The sequence below is a fragment of the Sitophilus oryzae genome, unplaced genomic scaffold (assembly GCF_002938485.1).
Source record: "Sitophilus oryzae breed Bouriz unplaced genomic scaffold, Soryzae_2.0 scaffold_119_pilon_pilon, whole genome shotgun sequence".
NCBI classification, from domain to species: Eukaryota; Metazoa; Arthropoda; class Insecta; order Coleoptera; family Curculionidae; genus Sitophilus; species Sitophilus oryzae.
The window spans coordinates 931,043-946,461 of record NW_022145837.1 but is presented as its reverse complement, the minus strand read 5'-3'; the positions used below and the strand labels follow the sequence as shown (position 1 = coordinate 946,461).

Here is a 15,419-nt window from a genome sequence, read left to right as displayed (position 1 = left end):
ATTAAAGAACAATAATTTGGTAATATTAATAGGTCTTTAGAAGTTACAAGAAGTTAGAAGAAACAAAAAAAATATGTTATTGTACAGGGTGAGTCAAGAATTGCGTAAAGTGATATCGTTTGTTTCGAGAATTACCAAAAAATGTGAAATAGAAAAAGTTTAGGAAATGTTAAGATACACATTTTGATATTAGTTTTCAGTATACAGGGTGCTTCAAAAAGTGTAGCAGATATAATATTATGTATAATGTACATCTATGGTATATATTATGGTATATATCCCACTTAAAATGGATACAAGCCAATATCTTGGTTGTTTGTTGAGCGATCTTTTTCATTTTTGACAGGGGGCTGTAGGGCTATAAGAGGTACATTTTGCCCAGGGTAAGAAATGCGATACCTCATAGACGTACGTTTCATTGGGGTTTGATATTTTTCGAGTCAAGAGTAAACTACCCTTAGGACAGTATTTATTTCAAATCTGATAAATTATATTGAATCCTCCTTACCTAAGATACTTAAGTTCTGATTTTGATAAATATTGATACAGGGTGCGTCATTAAAATAAGACATTTTTTCTTTTATTATTATTTTTTTTTAGTACTTACGACGCCACTGGGTAAACAACAGGTTTATTATCAATAACCAATTATCAATTATTAATCGATTTAAGTTTTCAGATAGCTTCCATAATAATTAAGATACGATACAAAAAAACTAAATATTTTCAATTTATTTTGTTTACTTTAAAAAATTGTTTTTTAAGTTTGCTAATACAAATGAATAAAATGAATTACAAAATATTATAAAAATCCAGTTTCCAATGGAATCTGAAATATGATTTTTATTCGTTTTATTGAGGAATATTTTAAAAAATCCTAATAGTTAGATATTTAAAACAATCACTATTAACTTTGAAAAATATGCTCTAAAGAAAGATTTATAAAACTATAAAAAACTAAAAGTCAACATCTTCGACCAAACCACCATAATAAAAAACGATTATTAATTGATAATTGGTTTTAATAATTGGTTATCGATAATAAACCAATTGTTTATCCAGTGGCGTCTTAAGTACTTCTTAAAAAAATTATATTAAAAATAAAAATGTCTTATTTTAATGACACGCCCTGTATTAATATTTATCAAAATTAGAGCTTAAGTATCTTAGGTAAGGAGGATTCAATATAATTTATCAGATTTGAAAAAAATACTGTCCTAAGGGTAGTTTACTCTTGACTCTATGAACAAATTACTCAAAAAAAAAACTACTCAAAAAATATCAATCCTCATTAAAACGTACGTCTATGAGGTATCGCATTTCTTACCCTGGGCAAAATGTACGTCTTATAGCCACAAAACTAGTAGTTTATAGAGATGAAAAATGTATATTTGGGACAGCTCTTTACACAGCTCTGGAACACCCTGTATGTACCTAAAAACTAGTAGTTTATAGAGATGAAAAATGTATATTTGGGACAGCTCCTTACACAGCTCTGGATTTCTACTACCAGAAATCAACAAAAGAATTAAGTTAGCATAGAGTAGAAACAAGCAAACAAAAGAAAAAAAAAAGAAAAAACTTGTTTACAATAAACATAATATAGAATAACAAAAGTTTCTTACCAAACTTTGCTAGAGCATTACCTTAAAGCACTTTTCAAAAAGTTTCTAGGAATATTTTCTGCAATTTTGAAACTTAAATCTGTACGAACTTCTTTTTTCGGGTTTATTCAAGTCTTTAAAAACAACTTCTTTGCAAATACGGCACGAAAACTTGTCAACTTCTAGTTGAGAAGATGAAAGTTATTGATTTTGACGGTAAATCTCTAGGTAGTTTTAAGGTACTTGGAGAAAAACGATTTCTAGGATATTTTCATAGAAAAATGTGAAAATATTTATTACGCGGTTGAAGGTATCGGGAAAAGAATCTTTAAAATACCTATATGTAGTAAATTGAAGGTGACGATATCTGTTCATTTTAGTTAGTTACTTTGTATGTACAGGGTGGCGCCTCTCATACGCCGCGGAGGCTCCAAGGAGAACGACAGTTTGTATTGAAATTAAATTTTGTGAGCATATGTAGGTTAATACAGAGCACTTTTTAAAAATATGGAGAGTTCTACAGGGTGTCCCCAAAAAAAGTTACATATCAAAGTTATCTTTTTTGTAATGGAACACCCTGTAAATTAATCGATTTTCAGATTCTGGGAGAAAAATAAAGGTGAGTTTTATAAAAGAAGTATATGATTAAAATGTAAGGTTTTTGACATATTTAACATTTTCTAGAAATAAAGAACAATTGTTAAATTACAATAAAAGCTACCTAAATTGGAATTTACCTGGTATAACATAATACGTAGTTAAATTAACTATTGTACATTAAATCAAATTAAAACTTGATCCAGAAAGTTATACAGAGTGAGACAAAATTAATATTGAACATTGGTCACTTTCAAAAGTATGTTACTTTTTTATTTTAAACGGAACACCCAGTATATTATTCCGACATTCAACGGGGAATTAATGTCTCAAATTCAAAATACTATTAAGGTTGCCTACCCCTCAAACAAAGATTTTCCTAGATATTTTCATTTACATGATTTGATCTCAGTAGATATTTATTATTTGATAAAATCTAGGGTGACTGTAATATGTCTGACGTTACTTCATCATAGCTGTCTAATTAGTCAAACTTTAACAACTAGTTATCATTTTGTGTCAGTTATGAGAGGTATGGGAGGCGCCACCCTGTATAGATATGTTATGTAATTATGACTGAATCAACCTGAAAAAAATCGAATATTTTTTTTATTAGTCTCTGTTGGATTTCTGTTTATTGGAAATAAATATGGTTCTAATAATTCTTAAGCAATTTACCTTTTTTGTATATTTTTGGTGTTCTATATATAGACTTAAGTTTGGAGATTGGAATATGGAAGGAAAAAAATATTTTTATTGTAGATACTAAGATAATACTGCTTTGAGTCTCGAAGTATTGAGATAAATATAGAAGGGATTATAAGAAATAAGTTTTTTCCGCTTCTGATGGTGATTGGAGTCGATAGCGTAAAAATCTGTAGAGAAAATTGTATCTGGAAATATTGTACTAATATTAGAATATTCCAAGGTAAAAGAATAATACACAAAATCTTGAAATCGTAACCAGTTGAGGGTTTTCAGATAAAGAGTCTTGACAGACAGACAGACGGACGGACGTCACAGTGATCCAGTGTTCAGTTTTTTCCTTTTGAGCAAAAGAACCCTAAAAATAAACTAAAAAAGCTTTTAAAATATATCACTACCTACAAAATTATCTTAAAGTAAACTATGTAACTTTTTGGTAAAAGCAAAAGAAATAAGAAAAAGCCTTGTGACTGATTATTTGGGAACGCCATCAATCATCCTGACCACTTGGCAAGTTAGTCTGTCTTGGCTCCATGTAATTAATTGATTGCTTTGCTTTAAATTAATGTAATCAATATACTGATAGTAAAATATATGGTTTCAACCTGCCATGCAATTACAGAGGTAAATATAAATCAGATAAATTACTTAAATTAAAATGTTTATTATTTATAGTAAATTGAAATAAATATGTCTAGAAATGTTTTCATGTTTTTTTTATTTTTCCTAAAACGGTATGGAAACTTAGAAAATTATAAACGCTATTGACCATTCTAGAACAAGCAAGAATTTTTATGAAAAATGCATTTTTTTGCAAAAAGTTTTTCCTCTTGTAAAGATAATCCGGAGACATACTGTATAAATTCCTAAGAAAATAAAACAGGAAGAATTCCAATAAAATCAGATTTTGAAATTAAGAAGTGTATAAAAAATTTGGAAGACAAAAAATATGCAAATTTATCTGGATTTAGATCCTTTCCCAATATATTTTTGTTCCTCAATCATATTATATTCTTACAAGATCAAAGTATAAGGAAAAAAATGTATATTTTTATGCAAATTAAATAATATAAAATTCAATAAATCTTGTCTGGGGCTAAACTTTTGCAGAAATATTCCCAAATTTTGTGATTTATGAGGTTAGAGACGATATAAATTGAATTCTGCAAAGTTATGAAATGTAGGAAGAAGAAATTATGAGTAAAAAAGTTTATTTTTGGATCAAAGAACTTTGTCTATCCTTCAAACCATATTACATTTTTTTTTTCTTACGTATATTTGAAAACATGGATTACTTCTTGTATAGTGTTTCCCATTTTGCTGTTTTACAGGGTTTTTTGTTTATGAAAAGAACTAAAAAGCTGCGCTTTTCACATTACTATACTAATTTTTTGTGAAACTAAAGATGCTGTACAGGGTGGATCAAATTCGACGCTTTTAAATGGAAACACCCTTTTCTATAGGAGATAGACGAAAACTAATATCGGTGTCTGGAGCTCAATTTTCATCAAACACATTATGGTGAAAACCGCACATCAATATCTGTTACCGTTTCGGAGTTACGGGGTGTTTTTCAAAAATGTGAATTTTTAACAAATCGCTGTAACTTTTTTACTATGGAAAATTTTGTATTTCTATGTAAACATTTCCAAAGCACCTTTTTACGTAGAATTTAATGGTTTAAGTATAATTTTTTTGAAATTAATAATTTAAGAGTTATCAACAGAAAAATTGATTTTTTATTTGGGACACTCTCTATATTTTTATTTAACTGAAAAGAATTTAAAATTACCTTTCCAAAAATTTAGCACACTTGATATATTGTTATAATCTTCTTCGAAATACAGAATTTTTAAAAGTTCGCCACTTTTAACTAGTAGGCTTTGGACCCCTTATTGATGATATGTCCTTAATGGGACTCGAAAACATATTTTTCCAGCAAGACAACGCACCGCCTGTAAACGCTGAAGTTATCAGCAAATTTTTGCAGCCAATTTCAAGAATAATCGAATAGCTAACCAAGATCCCAGTCGTTGACCATCGAGGCCGCCTGACTTAGTGCCCATGGATCTAATCCTATGGATATATTTGCGGAAGAATACAGGTTCCTTACTTCTTCCGTATAATCTAGACAAGAACTAGAAATACTTAGCAGTTATGAGAGGGTATCTTTCACCCCCACTGAGTTAATGAATTCCGAGAGAAATGTTCAAAAACTGCCCCGTCTGTCCGTAACAGAAGACGGTCGATATGTCAAACACCTGTAGCAAAATCTCATGTCTTGGTTTGCTATTTATTTTTATTGTTATTAAATATAGTTTAAATGTGTTGATGTTGGTTAAATATATTTTAAATTGTAATAAAATTCTGCATCTCTCATAGGAAATATTATTTTTGTTTTAATTGATGCTCACAGCTAGAATTTTTTTGCATTACAGTCGGTGCCGTTGCTAAAGATTCTCCCCTTAACAGTTTTGTATTGTGAAGCGTGAATTTCACAATAATTTGGAATATTGTTTGGCTGCGAATGGGGAATTATGTAAACATTTTATTAATTACATAGTATAGTTTAATAAAGTTCCTTGTGGTTACAAATGTTTCGATTATCGACATCGAATTTGTCAATGACAAAATCATATTTTTGCTGGTATTTTAATTGTAGCTTTCTCCGGGCCGTATTATAAATTTTTAGTAATTTGAAGGTAGATGTTTGCAAATAACTTTTAACAGCAAACAACAGTACAAATTTACCGCCTCTTCAAAAAAGTTTAATAATATATAAATATATATAATAATTTGTTTATTTATTAACGAGTCGTTGTAATTGTCTCTATAGCTTGAATTTTTTGAAGTGCAAGCTAGAAACACTTGGAATTGAGAAAAAAGATCTTTTAAAAATAGCGGTCTCTCTTGAAAAAAAGGTCTTTTAAAAATAGCGGTTTGGAATCGTGATTTTACTTTACTTGATAGGGAAAGGCGTACCGGCAACGCCGCAATAGCACACCGTCGCATTTCTCTCACTCCGACTTAATAAGATCCCTATGCGATTTACTTCCACACATGTAAATGCCGACCCAAAAGTAACAGTTGCCAGCACGGTATGTGGTGCTATAAAGTTAAATTGCCTGAGCAAGCGACTATTACTTCCTCCCACAACTGAAATTCTCCCCCAGTATTTCATTACTAAATTATTCCAAAAGCGGATAGAGCTTCTCTCAGCCCTCCCCTAATTCACATTTTACTCCAATGTGTAGTGTGTATGTACGTCACGTGTGTGGAACAGAATGCTTGGTGTAAATCTGACAAAATAATTCCAAGTTTGGATGCCAGATCTCGAGATTTATCTTATGTTGTTTCTTTTATGTAGCATTTCTAGATATAACCTTAGAAATATTATTAAGATATATAACTTATTGTGGACTAATTTTTTATATACGTATAGAGAATATTTCAACCTTTATACAGAGTGTGAGTTTCTTATTAAATTGCTATTCCTTTTATTCTAAATCCTATATTATAGTCAATATTTACAGATAAACATTTCTTAATAATCTCAGTTTGATAAAAATGAGACTTTCATTAACCTCAAAAATAATATGAAACCAATTATACAGCTTTTATCGAATTTAAAAAAGAAAATATGATATGAGAAAAAAAGCAAATAAAAATCATCGTGATAAGAGTAACAAGTGGGCTATAAATATTCAGCCTGGCAAGTTTGAAAGTGGATGAATATCAAGTGCCCCTAGGGGACATTTCAATTTATAATAAGGAGTGTATTATAAGTTTGATGGAACAGTTATATGGCCTTCATGGTCATAATTTTAAACACCGGGAAGTGAATTATAGTCCACAAGTATACAGGGTTGTTAAAAATATAATAAAACTAGCGTGTACCCGCGACTTCGTTCGCGTCGAATTAATCATCTGTAATGGTGATTGGTGATGATAAAGCAAAGCAAGAATTTCCATTAACATATAAACTGGATAAAATTTTCTCACTTTTATGTCAGCATGAGAAAAAACAATATGGCGATATTATTATATAACTTGGTAATATTTGAGAGGTAGTTTCATCTCGTTGGAATTTGGCTTTCGAAAAATCCGTTTGCCAAAAATAAGCTTTTTACGTCAAGCAGTTTAAGCAGAATCGTGGTTAATCAATTACCCAACTTTTTTGAACATCCAAAATTTCAAAATATGTAAAGAACAAAATAAATTATGCGTATCCAAGCGTTTTCCCGAAAGACTATCCCTTTTTTAAATAACAAATATTGTAATATTTAAGGGGCGTTTTCACCCTCTTGGAATTTAAGATTTGAAAAACCTCTCCTTATCGAACCTGTACACCCCACAGTCAATCCGTTTGCCAAAAATCAGCTTTAAACGTCAAGCAGTTTAAGCGGAATCGTGATTACTCAATGGTCATATTTTATGAAACACCTTGTATAAATTTTTAAGAAATCTTAAAATATGTAAAACAACAAAATTAAATATACGTGTTTAAGAGTTTTTCCGAAAAACTCACCGGATTTTAAATAAAAAATATTTTAATATTTGAGGGATACTTTCACCCCCTTAGAATACGTGGGGTGGTTTCACCCTCTTGGAACTGGAATTTCGAAAAATCCCTTCTTATCGAACCTCTACACCCTAGAATCAACCTGTATGCCAAAATTAATTTTCCACTTATTAATTTCCTTAACCTAGAAACATCAAAATCCAGTTAATTTCAGTAAGCCTTTTCTTTGCAATTTCATCAAATAATACTATTAGCGCATCCAGACCTATATAGAAGTATTATCCACGAACTGCTCTATTTAGCCTTAGGAAATCCATTGCAGCGGTCGATCTCCTTTCATTGGGCCCCCTTTCCAGAGCTCACCAGATACGCAAAAGGAAAACAGCCCGAGGTGCCACGGAAATCTAAGGGAAATTCTGAATATGCGGTGTATAGACATCATAGGGAGAATTGTAAGGGACGTTGAAAAGATAAGATTAGTGTAGAATGAAGTAAACTCTAGGTCTATATAGCGAATTGTAATTGTGTATTATTAAGAAAAAATAAGAGATTAGAATGAAGAAGATGTAAAAAATCCAAAATATTGTACCTCTTCTACTGCAAAAAGTTGTAATATCTCATATTAAGCTTTTTTAATTTTTTTAATAAATTAATTACAGGAATTTGTCCCAAAACACTCAATATCAATATGCAGTAATTTGTGCTTGTAACTATATTACTCCATCGCTACGTAACTATCATCAATGCTAACTGGAACATAGTCGATATCTATATTAGCTCTAGAGGTAGCTCTGTGGCTCTATATTGACGTTTGACAATTAATAATTGCTGTGCCGGAACCGACTGGACAAATTAAACGGCCAGTGAAGAAATCGATAGTTTCATTCAAATCCATTATACTGTTTTGCATGCAGATGTCTATAGATACTTCTGTAAGTGCCATATATGATACTAGCGTGTACCAGCGACTTCGTTCGCGTTGAATTAATCATTTGTAATGGTGATGATAAAGCAAAGCAAGAATTTCCATTAACATACAAACTGGATAAAATTTTCTCACATTTATGTCAGCATGAGAAAAAACAATATAGCGATATTATTATATAACTTGGTAATATTTGAGGGGTAGTTTCATCTCGTTGGAATTTGACTTTCGAAAAATCCGTTTGCCAAAAATAAGCTTTTTACGTCAAGCAGTTTAAGCAGAATCGTGGTTAAGAAATTACCCAACTTTTTGGAACACCCAAAGACTAACCGTTTTTTAAATAACAAATATTGTAATATTTGAGGGGCGTTTTCACCCCCTTGGAATTTGAGATTCGAGAAACCCCTCCTTATCGAACCTCTACACCCCACAGTCAATCCGTTTGCTAAAAATCAGCTTTAAACGTCAAGCAGTTTAAGCAGAATCGTGATTACTCAATGGTCATATTTTATGAAACACCCTGTATAAATTTATAAAAAATCTTAAAATATGTAACACAACAAAATAAAATATACGTGTTTAAGAGTTTTTCCGAAAAACTCTCCGGTTTTTAAATAAAAAATATTTTAATATTTGAAGGATAGTTTCACCCCCTTAGAACTCGAGTTTCAAAAAATCCCTTCTTATCGACACCCTAAAGTCAATCTGTTTTCCAAAAATCAGCTTTTTACGTCAAGCGCTTTAAGCAGGATCGTGATTAATCAATGACCAGATTTTTCGAAACACCCTGTATATATTTTTAAAAAATCTTAAAATATGTAAAAAAAACAAAATAAAATATACGTATTTAAGCGTTTTTTCGGAAACTTGACTGTTTTCTAAATAAAAAATATTGTAATATTTGAGAGGTGGTTTCACCCTCTTGGAACTGGAATTTCGAAAAAGACCTAAAAATTAAATTTAAGCTATTGAGACTTAACAAAAATGGTTTGGGCAAAATGAACCGATTAAACATTTTGGAAAAGTACTTGAGGACTAGATAATAATTCATTTCAAATGGAAAATGAATTAATAAGAGGAAAGACAGTTGCAGAGAAGTCAGGGAGGGGAACGCTAAACTTTAAGAAAAGTTAATGAAGAACTTACAGGATCTTGTTTCATAAATTATACGCCTTTTAGCGAAGTTACCGAAATCGTCAAGATTTTCTTTTCATTAAAAAGAGAAATTAATTTTCGGAGCTGTAATTACTGGTAATTATTTCTTTGTAGTACAATAGTTTTCTCGAAAAAATAATGAATTTTAGCAGATAAAATCTAAGAATTTTTTTAAATATGTTGCGACTTTTTTGAAATAAAAAAAATTACAGGGTATCATGTAATAATGGTTAATGAAAACTTCATCATACCATTAGAATTGCCTTTGATTAGGATCAAAACCAAAGACATGCTTATACAGGGTGGTCCGGACTGTATTTCGGAAACTTCGCCAGCATAATCTGCAGATAAAAATAAGTAAAAAAGTTCGTATAAATGTATGTCCTAAAATGTTTAGTTTCCGAGATACAGGGTGTAGAAATTTCATTTTTATTTCGATTTTTTTCAAAATAATTTCTGAAGTAACGTCAATATTTATTAATTACGATTTTTTTTACCAAGATACATTTTTTACGTAAAAAATCACGGAATTGTATATTTTTTCGCTCAGTAATTTTATACAGGTACGGACGCAAAGTTATTACTTTTCAAAACAGTTAAAACAACATTAGTCTGTAAGTTGCGCCCCCTAAAAATGAGGGTCATAATGACATCAAAATCAAACTTCTCATGTCAAAAAACTTCCAGACGCGAATTTTCATCCAAATATTGACGTTACTTCAGAAAATATTCGGAAAAAATATGCTGCCCAAGTTTCCAGAATACAGTTCCGACTACCCTGTATAAAACTAAAATTGTCATTAATAGCACAGATTATACAGATTATAATCTTTGTTTTTTCTTTATTGTTTATCGTGGTTCCAATTTTCGGAATCGGGCACTAGTTAGGTGACTAGTTTGCGCACATAGCACGCCCACGTATGGCCTCTAAAATTGTGCACAGCGCCTGACCGGCACAGTTATTAGAGAGATATCGGAAAACCGAATAGCGTCATCCAGCATTTACGCGTACCTTATCATGGTTACGATATGCGCGAGTCAATTTTTAACGCAACACCCGCTAATAACGTTACCGCCTGACGTAATTTGCAGATCAATTACACCAAGCGCTCTTTCTAAATAACCACTGATAACGTTTAAAAATTGCTTAAATGGGCATGTGCGGGTATTTGACAACCGGAGCCGGCCGGCGAGATCTTTTATTTTAGGTTATGTTTGAATTGTTTTGAATTATTGCTTTAGTTTTAATTAAATAAATATGGCCAAAAATATGGATTCCACCTCTTCCAATACTAAAGAACCGATAAAGAGTCTTAGGTTTACAGCAGATGACGACTTAGCCCTTCTAAGAGAATTTGTTGCTTGTTGCCCTAAACCCACTGGCAGACGTTGAACAATAAAGCACTTTAGCCCTTTAGTTTTAAAATACCTAGTAAACAAAACAATTTCAAAGTTTTAAATTCAAAGTTAGGTTAAGTTTAAATAGCGGACGCGACGCGATCAGAATTCTTTCCGGATCCGATAACTATAAATGAAGAAGTTAATACCACCTCACGTAAAGGAAATAACACCTGGCCTTATTAACGTCCATGCACGCTATTCGGTTTAGCGATATCTCTCTATAACGCTGTTTATTGTTATTTTACGCGAGTTTTTTTTGGCGCACAGGAAATTTGACTCGTTTGCACATCGTCATAAAAAACAATAAGATTTTTATCTGTATACTTATAGGATACCTAATCTGTGTTAATAGTTAGTTGCTCACTTCTTCAAAAACCAATATCTTCAACAAAAATAAAGCTATGAGATATTCATAGTTTTTAAATTCCTTACTCTGGAGTATTTCTAACTTTCACTAAAACTAATATTGTGTTTTCTCTCGTATAATAGACAGCTAGGAAATTTTTAATTTGAAATGCGGAATTCTTATTGCGGAAAAAATACTCAACTAAAATTCTAAGTAATCGAAGAGTCCCACCATTTTTTTGGCACTGTTTTAGTCATATACTGTTTTTTCTGTCACGTTAACCATATATTCCGATAATATAAATCCCTTTTTGCCCCGTTTTATTGCTATTTATACCCCTAAAAAATAGGTTGAATTTAACCCTCATAAAAATACAACACCCCACCTTTTTAGTTTCTGAAGTGACCCTTAATCTCTGAACTTCCTAACCTACTATAAATATAACCCACTACTAAGAGTAGTTTATATCTATATCCTGAAACCTTATTTTTATTGTAAAAAACCTTTTTAGGAAATAGTAAAAAAAATCAATCAGATTTTTTGGTCTTTTAAGTTAAGATTTTCTGTTTAAAGTTGATACTCCATGTCAGGCAGTTATGTTTATTTTGGTATATTCATGTTTTAATATCCGGAGTATTATGGCTGGAACATCTAGGTAAAACAAAATTTGTATATTGATTATTTATATGAAATATACAGGATGGCCTCATTCGCCTCGATTGATTATACGAAAACGGAAAGATGTAGAAACGAAATATTTTATGGGCATATGTGGGGAGGCAATGTGTACAATTTAAAATTATTTTGAAATATACAAGGTGTTTCAGAACTAAGATCCATACCAAAGTTATATGTTTTCTTATGGAACACACGGTATTTTATTTCATTTTTGAATTCTTAAGCCCGAAAAAAGGCATTTCTTATAAGGGTTAAATATGTCTAAAATCTCTGGTTTTTGAGATATTTAAAAATATTTAAATTTGCATGCTACAATAGAATAGATTATTAACACCCTATACATTACTTTTCAGAATTAATTCTTGTGTTTAGTTTAAAGGTAGCTTTACAGAAGAATGTTATTGCTTCCTTAAATTTATACAGGGTTATCAAAAATTTCTGGTCTATGTTAAATATTTATTTTACATAAAAACTTCGTTATTTCAATTACAACAAGCTGTTCAGATTTTGAATAAAGAGCAATTTTTCAAAAAATGACAACCAAGAGGGCTAGTCTCGTCATGGCATGTTTCTTCTGGGTTTCTCAAAGTTTGTTTTGTCTATATTATTTGTTTGAGAACATGAGAACAACAAATTGTTCTATTATACATCAAATACAATTTAAAATACTTGTCTGAAAAAAAAACTTTAATATTTCTAGAATCAAAATTGAAAATAAGGAAGTTCATATATGCATTATTTACCCTTGTAAATGTCAACGGATATCTTATATACGTTTATTTATTCATAATCTCAAGAAGTTGTTTACTCTGTTTACTTTCCTATCTAAGACAAAACAGACGTGACAGACCTTGGACTTGATTCTATACAACAGACTCTTTTGTATGCATATATATTCATTATAATTTCCGTAATCCTGGCAGGGGAGAAAAGCTTTTAGGAAATTCGAGAATTTTTCCTTTCGGCGTCAATTTCAAGCTGGCGATTTCATTATGGTAAAATTGAAATTTATGCCGTTGTTTTTCTTAAGTGCGTTTTAAGGGTTTAGACAAATAATATACGTACTGGCTAAAGAACCACCGGCGGTATTGTTAGTGTATCCGGCGGTATGATACTGCTATATCTGTAAATGCTAGATTGAATTTTAAAATACGATTTTTTATTAAAAGCGAGAATGTCAAAAAAGTTGACATATAATATGTCATTCTATTCACAATGTCATTTTCTACCGAATAAAGTAAAAAAAAATACCAAGGGTGCCATTTAAAAATCAAAAATTGTAGTCATTTCCGGTGAAACAGGAAGTGACCAAAAACAATACATCAATCAATGCTAATTTATGTCTTATACTAACATACCAAATCTTGTTTTTTTTACCTGAAAAAATAAAAAAGTTATAGGGATGAGCCACTTTTGAGACGCACCCGGTATAATACTTATCAAACATTGAATTTTTTCTATACAGGGTGTCATTGAAATGGTGTAAAAAAGTTACTAGCCTACAATTTTAAAACAAGCGTTTTATAAATTCACCCTTTCAGTGCCCCTAACTCCCTTAATATGCATTTTCCGCCCTATCCTTATAGGAACTTTTTTTACTATTTTTAGGAGTACTATCACCCCCCGATTTTTTTACACCATTTCAATGACACCCTGTATAGATCAAATACATTTTTATATTTTTAAATTATACCGAAGAATAAAATTTTTATTTCCGAAAACTTTTTTTTCATGGAATATTTTACTTTTATATTTACTACACTATAGATTACAATATCCTACAATAAATGAAAGTGGTTGGAAGTTTTTTGTGGTTAAGATTGTGGTTTTTCATTTCTTTTAAGACAGGAAGCTCAGATAGAAATCTTGACTCTGGTTTCCAACTGGCAAACATGATAACCTATTTATTCCTGGTTATAAAAAATACTATTATTTACATATTTATTTGATAATAATCAGAAACAAAATGAAAAAATATCAAATAAAACAAAATCAAAGAAAAGAAAAACCAAAAAATTAAGTTTTCCAAAGAAAATAGTCGAATTATTATGGTTTTTTCAATGTGACATGGTTTTATCATCTGATTACTTGCACTGTGATATCAATTCCTAGTTTCACAAACCTAGTTTATCCAAATGTTTCTTTTTTATTTTTTTTGTAAATTTTCCCGATATTTTAATAATTGTTCTGTTTAGTTTTAGTGTTAGTTTTATTTATTTAGATTCATCAATGCCAAAAAGTATGTCATTATAGTACCTAACACTTTTAATGAAGTTTTATAAAAAACGCTGTATTTGTTTTTAACAATTAACGTTTTTATCTATACATAAAAAGTGTTACGCACATTTTTTTTTCAGTTTTATCACTTGATTGATGGTACCTATATATGTACATAAATTCCGTCTAGTACCAAACAAATAAAACGCTTTTCTTTGTACTTTGTATTATTTTTAGACACCTAATTACAGAAATAAATAAAAGGCTATTTAGCAAATGATTTATAGCATACAAAAAACCTAATTAAGAATTACCGGTGATTTTGTAATTTATTTTTAACTAATTTATTTATTTTAATTATAATTAATCTACATGAATAATTATTGTCAAATATAAAATCGAATAATAAAATAAGACCTTTTCAAAAAATAATCTCAGATCCTAACTAACTAATTTAAGATAATGTCTCTAAACCGTTTTTTGTAATTTTTCTTTATCTCATATTCGATACCGTATCGACGATACCGAACAATCGACAATCGCCGGCAACAGTTGAACGCGCGCGTTCGCTTGTTTTGGTCGATTTCCGTTTGTTTGAAACCCATCGCGTTGCGATCGTCGCTTTTTTTCGCGGCTTAAGAACGGCAATTGTTTTTTTCGAGTGTCGTTTGTTTCTCCCCATGGGGGGAACGATTCTTTTTTGTTTTTGAGCGTTGGAGAACTGTCGAGGGTGAAATAAAAGGGTTGTGCGTATGGATTTGGGGGTGATATGGATTAGAGAAGTTAAAAATCTGGATTTATTTGAGATTTTAAATGGATGTACGTATATTTTTGTATGGATAAATTATTATTAAATTACTGTGAATCTCTGTGAGGTGCTTTTCACTTTTGTTTAAACAGGGTAAGTTTTAAATAAGTGCACATATTTTTATGGTTGTGTATTATGAGCTTTTTTTCGAAAAAGAAATTGAATTTCACTTATTTAAAACACACTCCGTATAAATATACAAGGAGTGCAAGCATTTTAGCTTGTAGTATAGTTCTACCCTAGAAACGCGTCCATGAATGTTTTATTTTTTTTATATTTCTCATTCTCCTTAATAATTTCAGGAAAATAAAAAAAACATTCATCCTATTTCATTCTTTATGTTATTTCAAAGCCTTGCAATGATAATATTAGGTAATTTTTTGTATTTACGTGCTATAAAAAGATTGGCAGCAAAATCCATTCATATTATCTCTGTACTAATGAAAGTAATCACCAAACAT

At 30.5% G+C, this 15,419-nt stretch overlaps 1 protein-coding gene across 5 annotated transcripts in view; it reads left to right on the top strand.

Annotated features, from left to right (window-relative positions):
• The window catches only part of LOC115891832 (octopamine receptor 1-like), a 126,661-nt gene that overhangs the window by 56,651 nt on the left and 54,591 nt on the right, over window positions 1-15,419 (top strand). For 3 of the 5 annotated variants that reach the window (XM_030912411.1, XM_030912410.1, XM_030912406.1), the window contains exon 1: window positions 14,676-14,969. The exons of 1 other annotated variant lie outside the window; for it this stretch is intronic. The gene's annotated coding sequence lies outside the window, so the exon portion shown is untranslated. Of the gene's footprint in view, window positions 1-14,675; window positions 15,052-15,419 lie in introns of those variants that run through there. One more of the 5 variants, XM_030912407.1, reaches the window with a different exon arrangement.